At 40.5% G+C, this 22,472-nt stretch overlaps 1 long non-coding RNA gene across 3 annotated transcripts in view; it reads right to left on the bottom strand.

Annotated features, from left to right (window-relative positions):
* Window positions 1-6,625: 6,625 nt before the first annotated feature.
* The window catches only part of LOC130705557 (uncharacterized), a 40,532-nt gene continuing 24,685 nt past the window's right edge, over window positions 6,626-22,472 (bottom strand). The window contains exons 1-6 of one of the 3 annotated variants that reach the window (XR_009005833.1): window positions 16,433-17,801; window positions 16,166-16,293; window positions 15,475-15,552; window positions 14,528-14,610; window positions 9,514-9,654; window positions 6,626-8,796 (exon numbers count right to left, since the gene is read on the bottom strand). This is a non-coding gene — a long non-coding RNA (uncharacterized LOC130705557). Of the gene's footprint in view, window positions 8,797-9,513; window positions 9,655-14,527; window positions 14,611-15,474; window positions 15,553-16,165; window positions 16,294-16,432; window positions 17,802-22,472 lie in introns of those variants that run through there. The other 2 variants (XR_009005834.1, XR_009005835.1) reach the window with 2 other exon arrangements.

Here is a 22,472-nt window from a genome sequence, read left to right as displayed (position 1 = left end):
CCTAACCACAGAAATCAGAGAAGAAAAGGAAATAAAAGGAATACAAATTGGAAAAGAAGTAAAACAGTCACTGTTTGCAGATGACATGATATTATGCATAGAGAATCCTAAAGATGCTACCAGAAAACTACTAGAGCTAATCAATGAATTTGGTAAAGTTTCAGGATACAAAATTAACGCACAGAAATCTCTGTCATTCCTATACACCAGCAATGAAAGATCAGAAAGAGAAATTAAGGAGACAATCACATTCACCACTGCAACTAAAAGAATAAAATACCTAGGAATAAACTTACCTAAGGAGGTAAAAGACCTCTACTCAGAAAACTGTAAGACACTGATGAACGTAATCAAAAATGATACAGACAGAAGGAGAGATATACCATGTTCTTGGATTGTTAGAATCAATACTGTGAAAATGACTACACTACCCAAAGCAATCTATAAATTCAATGCAATCCCTATCAAATTACCAATGGCATATTTTACAGAACTAGAACAAAAAATCTTAAAATTTGTACAGAGACACAAAAGACCCTGAATAGCCAAAGCAATCTTGAGGGAAAAAAAACAGAACTGGAGGAATCAGACTCCCTGACTTCAGACTATACTACAAAGCTACAGTAATCAAGACAATATGGTACTGGCAGAAAAACAGAAATATAGATCAATGGAACAGGATAGAAAACCCAGAGATAAGCTCACACACCTATGGTCAACTAATCTATGACAAGGAAGCAAAGATATACAATGGAGAAAAGTGGTGCTGGGAAAACTGGACAGCTACAGATAAAAGAATGAAATTAGAACACTCCCTAACACCATACACAAAAATAAACTCAAAGTGGATTAAAGACCTAAATGTAAGGCCAGACACTATCAAGCTCTTAGAGGAAAACATAGGCAGAACACTCTATGACATAAATCACAGCAAGATCCCTTTTGACCAACCTCCTAGAGAAATGGAAATTAAAAAAAAAAAAGGGACCTAATTAAACTTAAAAGCTTTTGCACAGCAAAGGAAACCATAAACAAGACGAAAAGACAACCCTCAGAATGGGAGAAAATATTTGCAAATGAAGCAACTGACAAGGGATTAATCTCCAAAATATACAAGCAGCTCATGCAGCTCAATATCAAAAAAAACAAACAACCCAATCCAAAAATGGGCAGAAGACCTAAATAGACATTTCCCCAAAGAAGATATACAGAATACCAACAAACACATGAAAGGATGCTCAACATCATTAATCATTAGAGAAATGCAAATCAAAACTACAGTTAGGTATCACCTCACACCAATCAAAATGGCCATCATCAAAAAATCTACAAACAATAAATGCTGGAGAGGGTGTGGAGAAAAGTGAACCCTCCTACACTGTTGGTGGAAATATAAATTGATACAGCCACTATGGAGAACAGTATGGAGGTTCCTTAAAAAACTAAAAATAGAACTACCATATGACCCAGCAATCCCACTACTGGGCATATACCCTGAGAAAACCATAACTCAGAAAGAGTCATGTACCACAGTGTTCATTGCAGCACTATTTACAATAGCCAGGACATGGAAGCAACCTAAGTGTCCATCGACAGATAAATGGATAAAGATGTGGCACATATATATAATGGAATATTACTCAGCCACAAAAAGAAACAAAACTGAGTTATTTGTAGTGAGGTGGATGGACCCAGAATCTGTCATACAGAGTGAAGTAAGTCAGAAAGAGAAAAACAAATACTGTATGCTAACACATATAGATGGAATCTAAAAAAAAATGGTTCTGCAGAACCTAAGGGCAGGACAGGATTAAAGATGCAGATGTAGAGAATGGACTTAAGGACACGGGGCGGGGGAAGGGTAAGCTGGGACAAAGTGAGAGAGTGACATGGACTTATATATACTACCAAATGTAAAATTGATAGATAGTGGGAAGCAGCCACATAGCACAGGGAGATCAGCTTGGTGCTTTGTGACCACCTAGAGGGGTGGGATAGGGAGGGTGGGAGGGAGACACAAGAGGGAGGAGATATGGGGATATATGTATATGTATAACTGATTCACTTTGTAATAAAGCAGAAACTAACACACCATTGTAAACAATTATACTCCAATAAAGATGTTAAAAAAAAAAAAGAATGAAATTAGAACACTCCCTAACACCATATACAAAAATAAACTGAAAAAAATTAAAGACCTATATGTAAGACAGGACACTATAAAAGTCTTAGAGGAAAACATAGGAAGAACACTCTTTGACATAAATCACAGCAAGATCTTTTTTGGCCCACCTCCTAGAGAAATGGAAATTTAAAAAAATAAACAAATGGGACCTAATGAAATCTAAAAGGTTTTGCACAGCAAAGAAAACTGCAAACAGGATAAAAAGACAACCATCAGAGTGAGAGAAATATTTGCAAACGAATCAATGGACAAAGGATTAATCTCCAAAATATATAAACAGCTCATGCATCTCAATATTAAAACAACAAACAACGCAATCAAATAATGGGCAGAAGATCTAAATAGACATTTCTCCAAAGAAGACATACAGATGGCCAAGAGGCACATGAAAAGCTGCTCCACATCAATAATTATTAGAGAAATGCAAATCAAAACTACAATGAGGTATCACCTTACATCAGTTAGAATGGGCATCATCAGAAAATCTACAAACAACAATTGCTGGAGAGGGTGTGGAGAAAAGGGAACCTTCTTGCACTGTTGGTGGGAATGTAAATTGATACAGCCACTATGGAGAACAGTATGGGGGTTCCTTAAAAAACTGAAAGTAGAATTACCATATGACCCAGCAATCCCACTACTGGGCATATACCCAGAGAAAACCATAATTGAAAAAGACACATGCACCCCAATGTTCATTGCAGCACTATTTACAATAGCCAGGTCATGGAAGCAACCTAAATGCCCATCAACAGACGAATGGATAAAGAAGACATGGTACATATATACAATGGAATATTACTCAGCCATAAAAGGAATGAAGTTGGGTCTTTTGTAGAGACATGGATGGGCCTAGAGACTGTCATACAGAGTGAAGTAAGTCAGAAAGAGAATAACAAATACCGTACGTTAACGCATATATGTTGAATGTATAATAATGGTACAGATGAACCAGTTTGCAAGGCAGAAATAGAGACAGATGTAGAGAACAAACGTATGGACACCAAGGGGGGAAAGTGGGGGTGGGGTGGTGGTGAGATGAACTGGGAGATTGGGATTGACATATATACACTAATATGTATAAAATAGATAACTAATAAGAATCTGTTGTATAAAAAATAAAATAAAATAAATAAGTAAATAAATAAAATAAAAGACAAAAAAATTAAACAGCTTAAACAACTAAAATATCAGATAAAATAGGAGAATCAACAGTTTTCAGAAACTGGACAACTGGTATTGTAGGATACTCATGTCTGAGAGAAGTGAAACAAACAAGATAAGCCCTACAAGCGACCCAGCTTAATATCTGGGGAGCACATACTGGCCACAGCATAGGGACTGGGGACCCAGACAGAGCTGAGCAGTCTCCCTGTGTTGAATAGATAGAGTTTGGGATTCAGAGAGCCCAAGGTGGATAATATTCTGGATACAGAGTACTGGGGAGGGGAAAGCTTCACTCAGAAAGCTCTGGACAGTGGCAGAGAGTGACCCTGGAGTCTTTGGCTAACTATTGATTAGCACATACATGTGAGAAAACTATAAAGGCCAAAGAAAGAAAGGGAGCATTTAAAACAATCTTCAGGGAAAATACAGTGTGAAAAAGAGTTACTACTTTCACCAGCCAGAATAGAAAGTACTCCTAACACACACGGCATTAAATAGAGTCCTTAGAGAATATTTTCTCAGGAGTAGGGTCAAATTAACCCTAGACTAAAGGCTGCTCTAGGTTTCCCTTAACAAAACTGTCAACAAATAACTGTGTCCTAGAAAGAAGTCCCAAATTATTTAAAGGGATAAAAAAAAATCCAGTAGCTAACAATATAAAATTCACAAAATCTACTAATCAAAAATTACTAGGCATGCAAAGAAACAGAAAAATATGACTCATAATGAGGTATATCGATCAATATAAACAGACCCAGAAATGACAAATGATACACTTAGTAAAAATCAAGGAGGCTAATCAGCTATAATAAATGGACTTCTTATATTTAAAAAAGTAGAGAAAATTTAAGTATGATCAGGATGGTGTGAAAAGTATGAAAAGATACAAATCAAACTTATAGAAATAAAAAACAGCAATATCTGAGATGAAAAATACCCCAGGTGGGATTAACAGCAGATTAGATATGGCAGAAGTAGAGGATATAAAATAGAGCCCTAAAACTATACAACATGAAATAAAAGAGAAAAGATACCATGGGGGAAAGGAATGAACAGAGAACTGTGATATATTAAGTGAACTAACATATGTATAATTGGAATCTCAGAAGGGGGAGGCAGTAAAAATATTTGAAGAAATAATGGCAGACTTTGATGAAAACTATAAACCCACAGATCCAAGCAACTGAGTGACTTCAAGCAAAAGAAACATAAAGAAAGCCACATCAAGGCAAATGATAATTAAATCTCTGAAAATGAATACCAAAGAGAAAATCACAGAAGCATAAAATTATATTGGGAGGAAGAAAATTAAAAATAACAGACTTCTCATCGGAAATAATACAATCCAGAAAACAGTGTAGTTATATCTATAAAATATTGGAAAAAAAAACTGTCAACCTAGAACTCCATAATCAGTGAAACTATCTTTCAAAATGAAGGTAAGGGGCTTCCCTGGTGGCGCAGTGGTTGAGAATCTGCCTGCTAATGCAGGGGACACGGGTTCGAGCCCTGGTCTGGGAAGATCCCACATGCCACGGAGCAGCTGGGCCCGTGAGCCACAATTGCTGAGCCTGCGCGTCTGGAGCCTGTGCCCCGCGACGGGAGGGGCCGCGATAGAGAAAGGCCCGCGCACCGCGATGAAGAGCGGTCCCCGCACCGCGATGAAGAGTGGCCCCCGCTTGCCGCAACTGGAGAAAGCCCTCGCACGAACCGAAGACCCAACACAGCCAAAAATAAATAAATAAATAAATAAATAAATAAGAAAATCCTTTAAAAAAAAAAAAAATGAAGGTAAATAAAGACTTGAAGGAAATGAGAAAAAAAATAAATGTATCATCTGTCATGAGTCAATAGGTTAGAACATGAGACAAAGAATAGTCTGATGAAAGTGGGGGGAAAGGATGCTCACTTATATAAGTTGTTCAGGAAAAGACCCCCCCTCCCAAAGAGGTGACATTTGAACAGAATCCTGAGGGAGGCAGTCATGAAAATGTCTTTGTGACAGAGAGAAAAGCAAGTGCAAAGGCCCTGGGGCAGAATTGTGCTTTTTTGTGTTCAAGGAACAGCAAGGAGGCCAGTATGGTTTTATATCAGAGTGAATGGGAAAAGAAATAACAAAAGGTGAAGGTGCAAAACAGGTTGTACAAAGCAAAACCATTTAAGAAGCAGTTGCAGTTGTCCAGGAGAGAGATGATGGGCTTGGAGCAGACTGGTAGGTGTCGTAGGTAGAATAACACCCAAATGTATCACATCCTAATCTCAGGAACCTGTGAATATGTCACCTTACATGGCAAAGTTATCTTTCCAGATGTTATTAAGTTAAAGACCTTGAGGTGGAAGATTATCTGGATTAACTGGATGGGTCAATCTGATCATATAGATCCTTAAAAACAGAGATCCTTTCCCAGCTCTGGGCAGAGGGAGATGGGAACATGAAAGCATGGCCAGAGAGATGCAACATTGCCGGCTTTGAAGATGCAAGAAGGGATTATGAGCCAAAGAATATGCACTAGAAGCTGGAAAGGGCAAAGAAAAGGATTCTCCCCTAGAGCTTCCAGAAAGGAACATACCCCAGCAAACACCGTGATTTTAGCCCATTGAGACTCATGTCAGACTTCTGACCTACAAACCTGTGAGAGAATAAATTTGTGTTCTCTTAAACCACTGAGTCTGTGGTAATTTGTTACAGCAGCAATAACTAATGAACACAGTAGGGATGAAAGTAGAAATGTCACTATGGCTGCAGTAGAGAGAACTGGCCAGGGAACAGGGCAAAACTGAAGGCAGGGAAGCAGTTATAATCAACTCTTTGTTTTCTGTGTCCAGGTTTCAGCTCTTGCATTTAGTCCTTAGTTAAAAAGATGTATACTAATGTGCCTCTACTAATGCCAAACATAAAAAGAGAAAATTTCACCATCCTTATCCATTTAGAAGAAGAAAATATGCTTATCAAAACAAAAATGTAGTATATATATACAATGGAATATTTCTCAGCCACAAGAAAGAATGAAATAATGCCATTTGCAGCAATGTGGATGGACCTAGAAAATATTATGCTTAGTGAAATGTCAAAGACAAATACTGTATATTATCATTTATATGTGGAATCTAAAGAGTAATACAAATGAATATATATGCAAAACAGAAACAGAATTACAGATATAGAAAAAAACTTGTGTTTACCAAAGGGGAGAAGGAAGGGGGAGGGGCAAATTAGGGGTATGGGATAAACAGATACAAACTACTATATATAAAATAGATAAGCAACCAGGGTATACCATATAGCGCAGAGAATTATAGTCATTATTTTGTAATAACCTATAATGGAGTATAATCTGCCAAACACTGAATCACTATGCTATATACCTGAAACTAACAAAATATCGTAAATCAACTATAGTTCAATTACACAAATAAATAAAGTAGTCATATTTTTTAAAAAGCATGGAATGGAAGGCTGAGCAGTGTAGTGAAATTCCAGCTAGAAAAGGGGCCATACAGGCTGATGAAAGAGAAAGTGATGATAGGAAGAATCACTATAGTTAAGATCACATCAAAATCGTCTTTAATAACACCAAATAAAAGTCGCTAGAAAAAAAAAAAAAAGTCGCTAGAGATGATTTCTGCAAAGGCAGAAATCGCAGATCACTTCCCATTGAAGTGCCCTCAGTGTTTCCTGCTGAGCCCTCTTCTATGTTAGGTGTGGGGCGAGGCATGTGAAGTAGACATGTATCCCCAGAGCAGGGCTGTCAGCTCCAGAAACCCTTCTGCTCAACTGGGAGGATTGTCAAGACTCCCCCTTGAGTCCCAGCCTCCTACCCCCATGTTTCCAGAGCCCTGAAGTCACTCTTAATCATCGGAGTGAGATCAGTCACTATCCTTCATGGCCACGTGGATGAAAGTCATGGCACAAGTCACTGAGCCCGACGTGTCTCTACAGAGTTGCAGCATCTGGCCCACATCTGGGCGGCTCAGGAGAGTGTCGCTGATCGCCAGAATGCTTTTCTTCTCGGAGCCGCCTTCTCCAGTCCGTAAACTTCCAGTGTCTCCAGTTCTTGCATCTCTTTGTAGAAACAGATTTCTTTTCCTGTGGCAGCAAGATGCTGAGGAGATTCAGAAAAAAAAATTCCTTTTCATTTTCAAATAGGACATCACCAGCACGGCAGAGGACATGGACTTAACGCCACCAACGATCCATCAGTGCCTCTTCTTAGACAAAGCAGCGTCACCGAGAACAATACCTGCTACCAATTTTTGAGCACTTACGGTGCTCCAAGCACTGCGTATGTATAGGATTTAATCCTCACAGCACCACCCTGAAGCAGGTACTATTACCTCCTCTTTAAAGATGAAGAAATTAAGACTGGAAGAACGATAATTTGCCAAAGTTCTCGCGGCTTATATGTACCAGAGTGAGGATTCGAACCCATGTCTATCTGACTCCACTAAGCTGAAGCCTTCTGACAGATAATGAAGAAAACTCCTGGACCCCTTGACATCTCTCTCACACACATTCAAACACTTAAATGTAAGGTTAAACCATGTATAGTCTGTAATGGAACTCAGGTGCCTTAAACAACAACTACAGCCTCCAGTGGTCTCATCCAGAAAAGTATTCAGCGTATATTTGCTACCTGAAGCTGGGGGTTACAATGAGAGCCAGATTATCTTGAAACAAAGGACTCAGATTTGACTGGAGACGTTCATTTGTAACTGCACTGGCACATTTGCACTTCCGTAAAGCTGATGGCTTCCTCTCATTTATCCACACCTGATGGGAGCCCAACCTTTTGGTCTGTGCAACTGATGAGTCTTCCCATTTGAGTCACTTATAGTGCTGGAAATCCTTCCAGATCACTATCAGGAACCTAAACCCTAATCCTACTGGCAGTACAGAACGGCAGATAAGAATGAGTGATTTGGTGGAGAACAGACTTGGGTTCAAATCCCAGCTGGGCCACTGATTAGACATACCCCTAATGTAAGTCACAGCTTTCCACACCTCAGTTTTCCCATTTGTGAAACGAGGATAGCAAAACTTCACAGGGTTGTAACAAGATCAATGAGGTAATGTGTGTAAATCTCTTCGCACAGTGGCAGATCGTAAGCAGTCAACAAATGTTAGCTATTAGTGCTATTACCACATAGCTCAGGACACAAGTGGCAATTAAAGCCAAGGACAAACAACACAGAGCAGGGCAATGAGCCCTTCACTCCCTGTGAACCTCCAGAGAGATCTTAGCAGAAACCGAGCTGAAGCTGGGCAGCACAGAGAGGAAAGCTCGCCGTCAGCACGTCTGAAATGTTTCCAGACACTCCCCAGGTGTCGTACTCCAACTAGCCATGGCCTGTCACACTGGGCTCTTCTCCTGTCCTGTCCCCCGACTCCATTTCAGTGGTCCCTCCAGGGGGAGCAGACAGAGATGATCCATGAAGATGATTCACTGGGGTGGAAAAAGAAAATATTACGACTTTCATTTATATTTTTATGTTTTTTTAAAACTTATATGATACTATGTATAAAATAGACAACTGAGGGGAACATACTGTATAGCACAGGAAACTCTACTTAATGCACTGTGGTGTCCTAAATAGGAGGGAAATCCAAAAGGGAGGGGATATATGTATATGTATGGCTGATTCATTTTGCTGTGCAGTAGAAACTAATGCAACATTGTAAAGCAACTATACTCCAATAAAAATTAATTTAAAAAAATAGATATATTCATATTTATACTGAATCCAAAGATACACATATAAATATATTTGGGATACATGCTCATTGTTTTTAACTAATTGGGAGTGAAATCTGAAAAAAAAAAATGTGAAGATGAGTGTTCTATCCAGTTCTTAAAGAGATACAAGGTTATAAGGTCAAGTACCGGGCAGGCATCATTCAGTCCACAAGGGTCAGGTGGGTAAGCACCACCTCAGTGCTATCAGCTGATCAGTCACTGGTCCTTACTAATGTGTTACCTTTAGAAGTCAGCGCAAAGCCCGAACCCAGATTATCGAGGCAGCTTGCGTGGGGCTCTGGACTGGGAGGCAGAATATTTGGATTCAAATCCTGGCTCTGCCCTTTACTCGTGTGACATCACTGGGTAAGTCATTTAACTCTGAGAATCAGTTTCCTCCTCTCTTTCTAGATGAATAATACATACCTCAAAGGGTTGCTGTGACCTCTAAGTGAGATGATGTCTATCGAAGGGCCTCAGTGACAGTTGAATCTAACTCATTCATCTCTTGGCAGCTGAGCTGAGAATAGTGATGACTGATGGCTTAACACCAGTTGATTGTCTGCTCTGTGGAAAAGAAGAACTGTTCTGTGTCATGCTAGATGAGAAGATCAATACAGGGAAGAATTTTTGGAACAGAACTAAAAATCTGCACTGTCTTGCCAAATATTGGATTCCCCATCACAGACATGTTCAAGCCGAGGCCCTATGTCTAGAGATTTTGTAAAGCAGACTCATTTTGAGTGAGAAGTTTGGTGTAGACAACTTTTACTAAAGTTTTAGCACTCTTAAGCCAAATAAAATGAGAATTACTTAAAGAGTAACATGATCGCTAGCAATATTAGGCCCTCTGGAAGATCAAGGGGAAAAAGATGGGTATTTGGGCTCAGGGGTAGCTTTTGATATACTTGAAACCATACTTCTCCTAATTCATCCACACTAGACCTACCTCCCAACAGTCCTTCAAATCCCTGCCATATAAAATAAGTTGTTCAACAATTCATTTAGCCTGGTGTCCAAAGCCATTTGATTTCTCCCTACTTACAGAGATGTTGTTCTGGAAAGACGCTGAAGAGGAATAAACCACATCAGTGTCAAAACTATAAACAACTCATTCACAAATATTTTATCTCCAGCCCAGACCTTGTCTTTGAGGGCCAGACCCATATAGTCAACCTATAACTTACCATCTAACTTCAATACTTCCTAAAATAAACTTATCATGTTGCCTTTACCCCCACCATCTAGCTTTCCTTGTCTTGATGAATGATACCACCATCCATCCATTTGCCCCACTCAGAAGCCTAGGGTCATCCTTGCCCCCGCTTACTCCCTCCCTCCCCATATCTTATCATTTTTACATTCTAAATACCTCTTGAATGCATCTACTCCTTTCCCCTCTCTTCCACCACTCACTACTTTAGACCAAGCTTCTGTTACCTGTTGCCTGGACTACTGCAGTAGCCCCCAGTGGTCTTCCTCATCCAGTCTTACCCTCCTCCCATTGCTCACTACTTGGGCTTCCCAATACTCCTAAAACAAAGCTCAAAATGAGCCACAATGCGCTGTGATGTCTGTCTTTGACTCAGAGCTCAGCCCATCTCCTTCCTGCTCTCCCTCCCTCTTCACTTCAGCCACGTTGACCCTCTTTCTGGTTCTCATACTCTCATGTTTCCATCCATCGCAGGGTCTTTTCTCAACCTTCCCTCTGCCGGGAAGACCCTTCCTTTATATGCCTCCTTAGGTCCTACTCATCCTTCTTAAGGGTCGCTTAAGAAGCATCATCATTTCTTCAAGGAAACCTTCTGTTACCTCTTGGACCAGCTCAAATGTGCCTATTTTAGGCTCCTAGGGCAGTAATTAGCACTTGTCACAGAAGAAGATGTATATTTGTGTGTGATTATTCTTATTTCTGTACATTTCCCCCAGTAAACTACAAAATACATGAGGACAAGAACAGTGACATTTTTGCTCACCACTGGGTCCTAGAATGTTGCACAGTGCCTGGGATATAATAGATCCTCAATAAGTATCTGGTTAATAACTAAACAAATCAATAATGATGAATGAAACTAAGAATAAATGTTCTATGTGCTTGTGCAAGTCTCTTCATCTCCCCTGCTCTGATTTTAACTCTATGAAATTGGGAGGCAGGAGAAGCAGGTAAGAAATAAACGGGAGAGGGAATTACACAGCACGTAGAATCGCCAACGACTCAAATTCTTTTGTTCCAAACTGTGAAATTTCAAAAATTCTAATGGAATCAAAGATCCAAAAAGAAAGTCGTGCTCCTGCCGAGCTCACAAATACTTTTTTTTTCCCCCCCATAAATAGAACAAACAGATGCTATCTGCAAGGCTCACAGCACATCTGTGCAGATAAAGCAGCAGCACTGGGGTGTCCTGGGAAAGAACTGATTTGCATGTTTGCGCTCTGGTGTGCACATGCTCACACATTCCTTCCAGAGAGCTCTGAAATGGCCACTTTCAGAGAATCTAGGTTGTGGTTTTGCATGTATTCTTCAAGTTCACCTTCAGTCCCTGTATTTGAGGGATATTTAAAATATTCATGTTTAAAAAAAAAATAAAGTTTTAAAGAAAGCTTTGCTGGCTGGAGGGCTTCTTTCCTCCCGGCCACCCTCCCTTTCTCAAGCTCTCACATTTGAGTGTCGTCAAGCTATCATGCTTTAACTAATCAAAACAAAGGTAATATGAGAAACGACTAGAAGTTTTATGCCAAGTATGAAAATCGCCTGAAGAAGGTGGTGGCACCAGCCAGTCAAAAGACTCAACTTTCTTCCTGAGAAAATAGGACTTTGATTTTCTTACAGTATTTTCTCCTAAGGATCTCAAAATCTTTTTCTTTCTTTTTAAATATTTAAGAGGTTACCTGGTAAGGAGTTTTCTTAAGCAAGGTGGAAAAACTGAGGCCTGTGATGTCCTTTTTTAAAACAGGCAGTAGCTGAAATAAATTGAAAGTGATTTCTTAATTCCCACAGGAGACAATGCTAAAAAAAAGAGGTGGGAACGGGAATTCTTTGCTCTGGGAGCCCAGGCCGAAGAGCAGCTTAATCTAATTTGCATAGGAGGCCGGGAGTTCCTGGAATTGCACTCCCATGTGGCCCTTACAATCCCACCCCTATTTCCACCACTGACCATGTGCTGCTTTTTTATGGTAACTGGACATTAAGCTTCATAAAAGCAGCAAAGTTCAGCTAATCACTTAGAAAACCAGGCGAATGAATACACTACTCTAAAATGGTGACGTCTTCAAGAACCTTTGGTAGTTACTGAAACAAACAAGGGAATACTGTATCTACCTACAGTTAAGCCAAAAAAGAAAAAAAGTTCATGTTTCCTACTCAATATATTTTTCTTCGTTCACACTTCAGACAACTTCACCCTACCACACCCAGCTACTTGTGACTGGTTCCAAAGAGTGACACCAGCTGATGAAAGACGACATTCTTGCAACTCTTTCCCGCCAAAGACTCATGGTGAGATGGCCCTTCTCCAGCAGACTATACACTTCAGCATCTGTGTCTGTCCTTCTGTCCCCAGAGAGACAAGTTCCAAGGGGAAATCACCCTCCCGAGGCAGCTCTGGATCAAACCTTGGGAATTGAAACCAGGGATGTGCAGATCAGCTCGGACTGCTGGCCACCCCCTCGGAAGCTGAGTCACTGACCTGGCCGGTTCATTTAATCGCTTGGAAAGTGGTTAGACTGAACAGGAGATGTAGTGATTAGTAATTCAGACTGGTCTCAGAGCTTCATGTTTTTCACTTTTAGACGCCAACTGCAGCCTTTCTCTTGGAGTCAACAGGAAGTGAGAATTGCAAGCCAAATTTGACACCACTTGACGTAACCAGGGATGGACTTGGGCCCTTATTTCTCCACCCAATAACACAGAGATTTTGAAAGTGAGTCCTTCTAGTTAAACACATCAACCTAGTACCAGGGGCAGAATAAGGAATTAAGAATTGAAGAAAACCTATTTTGATAACTCAGACTTAACCCTTTCTTCTTATCTGGCTTTCATTGAATAAAAAAGTAAATTAGAAATAAAATTTTCTGTCTCAGATATAGATCTGAAGATGGTAAGAATAAAAAGAAATAATATTTATTAAATAAGCTACTCCTCACACTAATTAGAAAATGATTGTGATTGAGGCAAACACAAAATCTACTTTCCCAATTAATTTTTTTCATCATGATGCATTTGTGAAATATCCTAAACTGGGCACAGTAAGACATGGCCACGTAGTCAAAAGTGAAACAGATAGACTTTTTATGAAACGTTTCCTATTTCTGGTTACAATTACTGTTGTGATGATTGATTCATGTTCAGCCATTTCCAACTACAGTTGTGGTACTAGCAATGAGATTTAAAATTTGATCATTTTACATGGACTGTTTGGTGAAGGAAAGTAATATGTGTATGTCTTTGCACTCACTCCTGTTCTTTCCCTATTTTCTGTCTTTCCTCTCCAATCCATCCCATACCTAGTCCCCAGATTACTTTTCCTAAAATATCACTACTGTGCATTTATTCGCTTGAAATTGGTTGAAACCTGACCACACGTCAGTGGTCACTTAGCTAAAAACTGACAAGAAAAGGTAAACATGATGGTTTTACCCTTGAAATGTTCATAGTCAGTGATACTTCTCTAGTCAAAAGTCCTGGTTCTTTCCAGGACTGTGAGGTCCAGTTCAAACTTTAACCTGATAGTTCTGAACTCCTAAATTCAGGCCTTACCAGAATATCTTCTCCCAAAGTGCCCACACTCAAGCCCATACCCCTGCCGCTCCACCACATGGTCTAAAATGCCCCTTCCTTTACATATCCAAATTCCCTCAGAACCTAACTCACTTACCTGTCACAAGACCGTGTCTGATCGCTCAGCCTTTTCCCTTTTCCTAAATTCCAAAAGCCCGGATTATCTTTACCAACTTTCAGCTTAACACTATCCCACATGCTCTGTCCTGACCAAAATTCAACTGTAAATATGTAAAAACATACATACATTTGAACCTACGTATATACATACCTGTATATTAAAGAAAAGAGAGCTGGACTTGGGACATTCATTCTGTAATGAAAACTGGGGCAAATGCTCCATTGGCGTAATGAAGTTGGGATTATCATTTTACAAAAACAGGCAGGGGGAGGGGTTCCAAGCTATGTTATTAGGAGGAATATAAATTTCTCATGTAACTCAGATAGGATGCTCTTTAGAAGAAAATTAATTATTATTACAGGAAGCTTTGTTTATTTCAGACTCTTTAGGAGAAGACAGTAGCTCCCTGATACAGAAGCCTTTGCTCTTTCCCCACATCCCTCTGCTAGGCTTCAGAGTTTCTCCTTCCTGCTCCCTTCCCTGACCCTCCACCACTCACACCCCCAGCTCACCCCAAGGAGACACCAAACATTAGCACCTACCCTTTCTTAGAGTCAACAAAGATTGAGTGGAAGGAACAGTCCAGTGCGCCTTCCTTTTCTGTAGGGATGATGGGGTATCTATCCTAAGAAAAGAGGACATCAAAATGTGGACGAATAATAGAAGAGGTCTTCTTGGAGCAAAGGAAAGGGAGAGAAGGAGCTTGGGGCATGTCCATGTGGAAAACCCTTGGAGTCTAGGCAATATGGTCCCATCCTTCGTGTGGGACAAAGGATTAAGTTGGTTCACCCAGTTCCTGATTCTCCCCTCTCCGCCCCATGATGTATGACTCTGAGGCAGTTAGTTACCTAAACTCTTCAGGAGGAAAAAAAAAAGAAAGAAAGATCAGTAATCACAAATGTGGAACGAACCATCAGGGGTTATCCCAGTACTTCACTGCATATTATAAACTATTGGGAAAGACATTCCTGAGGATGACTAGGAATCTAGGAAATTATAAAGCTGAATACCACCCTGCTCCCCAGCCCCACTCCCAGCTTCCACCATCCCCAGCAGATATCCTGAGGGCCCAAGTATACCCAGCATTGAAGGAGCAAAGACCTCCTTTGATTGGGGGAAAAGTAGGACATTAAGAAGAAGACTTCCTTTGACTGCCTTCTTTCTGTGTCTCTCCACTTGACCACGGATGTTTCAGTCACAAGTTAAGCACTGTTTTCATTTGATGAGTCAGCTTCAGCCTTATGAATTATTGTGTCAAAAGAGTTTCTTACAATATGTTCAGAATAAGTGTCATGTCGGGAAAAAGTGCTCATGGGCAGCTACTCAATTCCAGCTACATTTCTACCTGTGGATCACACAGAAGGCTGGCCTGACCTTGCAATAATTTTAATTTCTTCTTTCTAGGTTCCCCACAACTTTGAAGCCAACTGTTATTCATCTTGTTTACACAAACCCAAGAGTATCAAGCATGGTGTACATCAATACTTACAGCCTTTGTCATGTATGTCTGCTACAGTCATTTAACGTATGTGCCAGGATTCATTGTGTCCTTAATCACTTTCTTTATCTGTAAAACAAATAGTTTGCAGCAACATGGACGGACCTAGAGATTGTCATACTGAGTGAAGTAAGTCAGACAGAGAAAGACAAATATCATACAATATCACTTATATGTGGAATCTAAAAAGGGTACAATTGAACTTATCTACAAAACAGAAATAGAGTTACAGATGTAGACAACACACTTATGGTTACCAGGGGGTAAGGTGGGGAGGGACAAATTCGGAGATTGGGATTGACATATACACACTACTATATATAAAATAGAGAACTAATAAGGACCTACTGTATAGCACAGGGAACTCTATTCAGTAGTCTGTAATGACCTATATGGGAAAAGAATCTAAAAAAAGAGTGGATATATGTATATGTATAACTGATTCACTTCACTATACACCTGAAACTAACACAACATTGTAAATCAACTATACTCCGATAAAAATTTTAAATTAAAAAAAAATTGTAATAACACATACCCACAACCATAGATTTGTAAAGATTAAGTGAGTTAGTATGACCTATATGTGCTTAGACCAGGCATTGGAAAACTTTTCTGTAAAGGACCCTATAGAAATATTTTTAAGTTTTACAAGTCAGGCAGTCTCTGTCTCAATGCTCACCTCTGTCATTGTGGAGCAAAATCAGTCCCAGACAAATGAGCATGGCTGTGTTCCAATAAAACTTTATTTACAAAGAGAGGTGGTAAACTGGATTTGGCCCATAGGCAGGTGGTAAACTTTGATGGCCCCTAGATGAAAGGATAAGTGTTTGATAAATTTGGTATGATCACACTTATTACCTAATCAATGCTGGCAGTTCTTCATGTTCATACTGTGTTTCTCTTTCTTAGTAACATCTGGAATTGAATTCTGGATATCTTAACTTACCTATCATCCCTGTGGCCACTGATGCAGAAAGGAAAGGTAGGAGGGTTTTCATCTTGCTTATACGTGCATATCATCTAGTGGTAGAAAAGTGTAATTGCAAGATTTTTTTTTTTTTTTTTTAATGTCCTGGGCCTTGTTCAAGCACATCCTGGTAAGAGGGTCGTTTCCTCAGTCTGCCCACAGTGGGCATCTACAACTGTACTAAAGGACCAGTCCGATCCACCTGGTTTCAAGGAACTTTCTAACAGGCCTTTGACAGGCGTTCTTATAACTCAAGAGTTTGATGTCAACAACCAAAAGTGTTCACTGAGGAGATAAAAAGAAACTATTTAAGAAATAAATATTATTTATTAGGCAATTAACTGTTTATATATGTGTGTTTAATAATACTAACAAATCCTTCAGAGAAACAATACAGTATAGGTATGTTTTTATCTTAAAAATTAGCCTTCACTATGAGCCCTTAGCATAAGGTGGTGGCAACTCTTTGAGTCCAGGTCCTATTTCTCTTTATATCCTTCACGATGCTGCCTACTGGTCACCACCTCCTTCCTGTCTATCTTCTGTGCTGACCCACGCTGCGTTTGTACTTCCCCAGATCATTGCCAAGAACACTAACTGCTGAGAATTCTCAGTCTTTCTGTAACTATGCTGAGGTTAGAACTCAAGTAAACAGGATCTTCATAAAAACCACAGTTCTAGAACTCAGGCTCTTCATTATTAATATTTTTTGTGGAGAGCCTCTCCACCAGCATATTCTCTGAAAAAAATTTTGATACATGGATGCCTGCAGATTATTATTATTATTATTATATACTAAGATTGTTTGTTATTATGGTGAAGCAACTATATCAGAAGACACATTTTTTTTTTTTTAAGGTAAGAAGTGGATTTATTTCAAGAGATACACACTCCATAGACAGAGTGTGGGCCATCTCAGAAGGCGAGAGCGGCCCCAGGGTATGGGGTTGTCAGTTTTTATAGGGGTGGGTAATTTCATAGGCTAATGAGTGGGAGGAGTATTCCAGCTATTTCAGGAAGGGGGGGATTTCCAGGAATTGGGCCACCACCCACTTTTTGATCCTTATGTTCGGCCTTGGAACTAGAAGACACATTTTTAAAATGCCATGTATCAATATTAATAGTGAGAAAAAAGGAAGTCTTCCAGCTCTATACTTCCTTGATGTGTCTCCCTCACTGAATAGAATTCATTTATGGACCTTTGAGGAGTTACTTTATAATAAAAAGAATTCTGACCTCTAACAACTTGATTTCTTTTTCCTCCCCTGTAATCAGTAAGACATCATTGGGTTTGTATCCCATAAGCAAGTTCATATCCCAGTTCATATCCCATCAGTGACATGACTGATGGCTGGAGTTTGGGATGCTTTGTCAGCATCAGAGGAAGCCTCCTGCTTCCACACCCCACCCCACCCCCAGATGAAGCACCCCCTGCTTCCACACCCCACCACACCCCCACCCTCTGTCTGTCCCCCTTCTTCCTGAGATTCATAAGTACCCAGAGCTTCTCAAATGCTCTTTCACCACTACCACCATTACTGCAACCACCACCTGCCTTCCAGAGCAGCTGGCTGGCCTGGGACCTGCTTCCCCATCTTTTTTCCTGGACTCCCTTCCTGGGTATCTGGGTCCCCTCCCCTTCATTCCTACTGCCTTGACTTAGAAGGATCTCCCTCCTCTGCTTTTGAGGAAATTCTCAACTCCATTCTACATTTCCAAACAAAAATCCCTATTTTGTTTCCCCCAAATCATGAAGCTGACCAGAAAAACTGGATTGAATTGGCCACAGCGCCGTTTGGACTCTCTTTGTGATTTTTGGCTACTCGCTCTTCCCAGTAGTTTACACTGACATGTCAGATTTTCCACAGTGGTCATGTAACATACCCATTCCTCCTTACGCCTACCTTGGGACTCACCCAGCAAAATTTAGGATGCTCTTGGGATCATGTATAAAGAGAGTGCTGGGCATTAAAATGACATGGACAAAGTTCTTACAAGACCATAATTCTGCCCCTGGTTATGATAGAAATTAGCTGAGTGATCACTGGACATCAATTGCCTCACAAAATAGGAGGTTGGCTTCAATGTGCAATCAAGTCCCTCTCAGCTCAAATAATCTATCGTTCTGGATGTATCTTTGCTTATTATTTAAAGAGGACACGTGAGTTCTAATTACAACCCATTGGTCCTCATTTTAGGTAAAGTTGCCAGAAAAGGACTTTGTGATGCCTGGTCCTGTCAACCTTCCATCCTCTGTTACCAGTATCTTGAAACTTTAAAGTTTTTACTGTCATTATTGGGTAAATTCTTCGCTTTGGGCACTACTTAACATTTCTTCCAGAAATGCCTTTGCCACTGAAGTATCATCCAACATGGATTTGAAATTGTCCAATTATAAATCCTGGACCTGCTTCCGGTCAGAGTTGTCTTCCCTCCCAATCAAATCCCTCAGGGCCTGGATTTAGCATGGACTTCACTGCCCTTCATCTTAGAAAGGATCTTGGGATCCTTCTGGATACTATGTAGGTTTCCTTCAATTTCAGAATGTCTGTTTCCAAGTTCTACAAGAAAGAGATATTTTTGAATTTTTATTTATGGCCTGTATCCTGCTTATGCCAGCAGATGCGTCAAAGATACCGCAACTAAAATAGGATTTTTATAGGAAAACAGAATTGAGGCCTTAATTAATTGCTGACATCATATGTACTCCCTCAGAAAACCAGCTATTCAGAAATGACTCCGCTCCCTTCTGGCATAATTTACCCCCTACTTCTTCATTATTATTAAGGACATATGTACAGAAACAGGATCTGCGCCTTGCTGGACTTCTTCCATGCCAGCCACTCATAGCCCAACTGATGTTATAATCCTTCCTTTTTCACATTACAATTGGTTATTGTGCAAATGAATATGTGCTCCCAGGAACAGATTGTGACTTTACGTGGAGCTAGAACAGGCATTGGAAGCAGATGAACTCTCAGCAAGCCAGGATTGGGACCTCACCCCAAATGCCCTCGATAGGACACAAGGGAAGAAATAAATCAACACAAAGAAAGAAAAAGAACAGAATAAAAGGTGAGGTAAATTATTTTAAAAGAAATTTGGAGCCAAGTTATTTAAGAGATGTCAGCTATTTTATAGCATGTTCATAAATTTTCTGAATTTTCATTCTCAAGGCTGAATCTCTAAGGAGGATCCTTGTAGCCTCAGCTTCAATTTTGAGGTCTATTCCTCTACTTTTCCTGTAAATACAACTTGGGTTCCAACAAAACAACTATTTTACTACTTTTCGTTCCTACATATATTTCTATACCATTACTTATTTTAATCTGACCACCTGGAATGCCTATTCTCTGCCATAAGACATTCCATGCATTCTTCAAGTTCTTTCTCAAATATCATCCTCCTCATCGTGTCTTAAAGCGTGAGGAAGAATGATGAGTAAGCCGTGGAGAGATCAGATGTGATGCTGCAGATGGACTGAGCCTGGTCATTTTTGTGGTGGTTTTAATTTTGGAAGCAGAGACACAATGGACAGCAGAATGGACTTATCGGTAAAAGAGACTTGACGAGCCTATTAGAGAACTTTCTAGAACTGTGTCGTTCCTTGCTGGTGATTTAGTAACTGCTCCCTAAAACACATTTTATATTGTTTGTCCAAAGTCATGCCCTTCTCATCATCAGCCAGGGTGATGGTCTCTCTATGTACCTGGGAAGAAGGTGTAATGGGAAGGCCGAATATACATGAAGAAAAATTAAAGGGAATTACAAATTCAATATCTCAACAGGAAGAGCAACATTTCATTGACATTTCCTATGTTCAGGCAGTTTGTTAAGCACTTTACACAACACCTAATACACTGAGTCTTCATTCAAAACAAAAACACAAACAAAAAACCCTATGAGGTGAGCAGGAGAATCTTAACTTTACAGGGGGTTCGGGAATTTGTCCAAGGTTCCACAGTTAGTGTATGAAATCCACGTCAATCCATTTCTAGAGCCTCCTCAAAGGCCTGTCCATCACTTTCCAGAAGCAGACCAGCTACGGTCTCATCCACCTAGCGTGTTCTGTCCACCACGGCACACCCAAGTGTAGCTGCAAATTTATGAATCTAAAAGTCAGCCCTGAGGCAAGAATGGTTTAGAAATGCTAGACTCCAACAGATAAAGCTCAACAGACAGTTGGGAGCCCTCAAGTTCCTTCCCTATCTCCTCGTATGTTTCCTGTGTAGCCTTTAGCCAAACATTTAATTCTCACCTTCAAAAAGTGCGCGTCCTCCTCCCGTTGCCTGAATCCTTCGTGGAGAATGGCTACTCCCCTCTACTTCCTCTGTGAGCCTTTCTGCCTTGCCAGGCACAATTCCTTCTTCTGAATTCATCTGAAACATCCTTTTATACATACCTCTTTTAGCTACAGCAGTTCACAATCCTTTAATTTCTTGTTCCCATCTCATGTCTCCCACCAGCCTGGGAGCTCTTCAGAAGCTAAGTACTCTGTCTTATTTATCTCAGTGCATCAACGCTTTAGAACATGCACTGAATACAGAAACCCATTAAAAGACAGAATGTTTTAGGGCTTCCCTGGTGACGCAGTGGTTAAGAATCCGCCTGCCAATGTAGGGGACACAGGTTCGAGCCCTGGTCCCGGAAGATCCCACATGCTGCAGAGCAACTCAGCCAGTGCGCTACAGCTACTGAGCCTGTGCTCTACAGCTTGTGAGCCACAACTACTGAAGCCTGTGCGCCTAGAGCCCGTGCTCCGCAACAAGAGAAGCCACCGCAATGAGAGGCCCGCGCACGTCCACAAAGAGTAGCCCCCACTCACCGCAACTAGGGAAAACACGTGCATAGCAGTGAGGACCCAATGCAGCCAAAAATAAGTAAAATATTTTTTTTTAATTAAGAAATGCTTTTAAAAAATGGATGTTTTACATACATACAAACATATGCTGTTCAGAGTGTTGTGTCAGAAAAAAATCCAAATCCAATGCATAATTTTAAAAAATTTGTAATCTGTGTTTAACAGGTTTTTTAAAAAATATGGCTCCAAAAAATGAGGTAAACTCAAGTATCTCCATCCTCTTATTTGAGAAACATGGTTCTCACCACTCTCATGGGAGACACAATCAGAAATGAAGGGTAAGAAAGCAGTTGAATAAGTATTTATTGAATTGAATTGTTTGTAATTGAACTGAATTAAACTGAAAGAGGCTTAGCTTCCACTGATGGAGATCACAGAGCTCTTTGGGTGGAAAGTGGACCCAGAGGACAGAAAAGGGCTGTCTGTGGGCTCAAGAGCTCTGGGTCATGATTTCTCAACCCTGGTTGCAAATTACAATCACCTGGGGAGCTCAAAAAAAAAATTTGGATGCATGATTCCCACCCTTAGGGCATCTAATTTAATAGGATTGAAGTGGGGCCTTGGCATCAGTATTTTTAAAGCTCCCTAGATGATTTTAATGTGCAACAAGCCATGAGACGATTCCTCCAGAGAAAAGGTTACTCTGGCATAGCTGTGCATTTCTGTGTCTGAAGGGCCAAAAATAGAAAATTTGATCTCTTGTACTGGGTCCACTGGCATCTCATTTCAGACTCAGCAAGCCACGATTTTCCACCTTCCCATCACCGGTGCAGCAGGAAAGCTTGCCTGAAGCCTGTCCCTCCAGAACTGGAAGATGGGAGGCGGACAGGGAAGGTCCCTTGCATTTCTAAGCAAATCAGACCCACGCTGTGCTCCAGAAAGGAGCCAGGAGAAAACTCAGCGTTGTGACTGGGATTCGATTGCTATCAAGCAGCTCTCTTCTACTTCCGTTGTACAGGGTTGGCACCAGGTAAAGAGATCCAAGGGAAGCACTTGGGAAATACTGTGACACAGCGGCAGCTGTGCCTTCACGGGGGGGGCGGTGGGGGGAACCTGCCTGAGGCTTTCCCTTCTCTTTAAGGCTTCTTCCCCACTTTGTTTTCCTGTTGAAAAGTGTCAAGACGCTTTACTACAGTTACACAATCTCTCCACCCCCAT

This window comes from Balaenoptera acutorostrata, chromosome 17 (assembly GCF_949987535.1).
Source record: "Balaenoptera acutorostrata chromosome 17, mBalAcu1.1, whole genome shotgun sequence".
In the NCBI taxonomy this organism is placed as follows: Eukaryota; Metazoa; Chordata; class Mammalia; order Artiodactyla; family Balaenopteridae; genus Balaenoptera; species Balaenoptera acutorostrata.
Note: the sequence above shows the minus strand (reverse complement) of the source record. Positions and strands in the feature narration are given on the sequence as shown.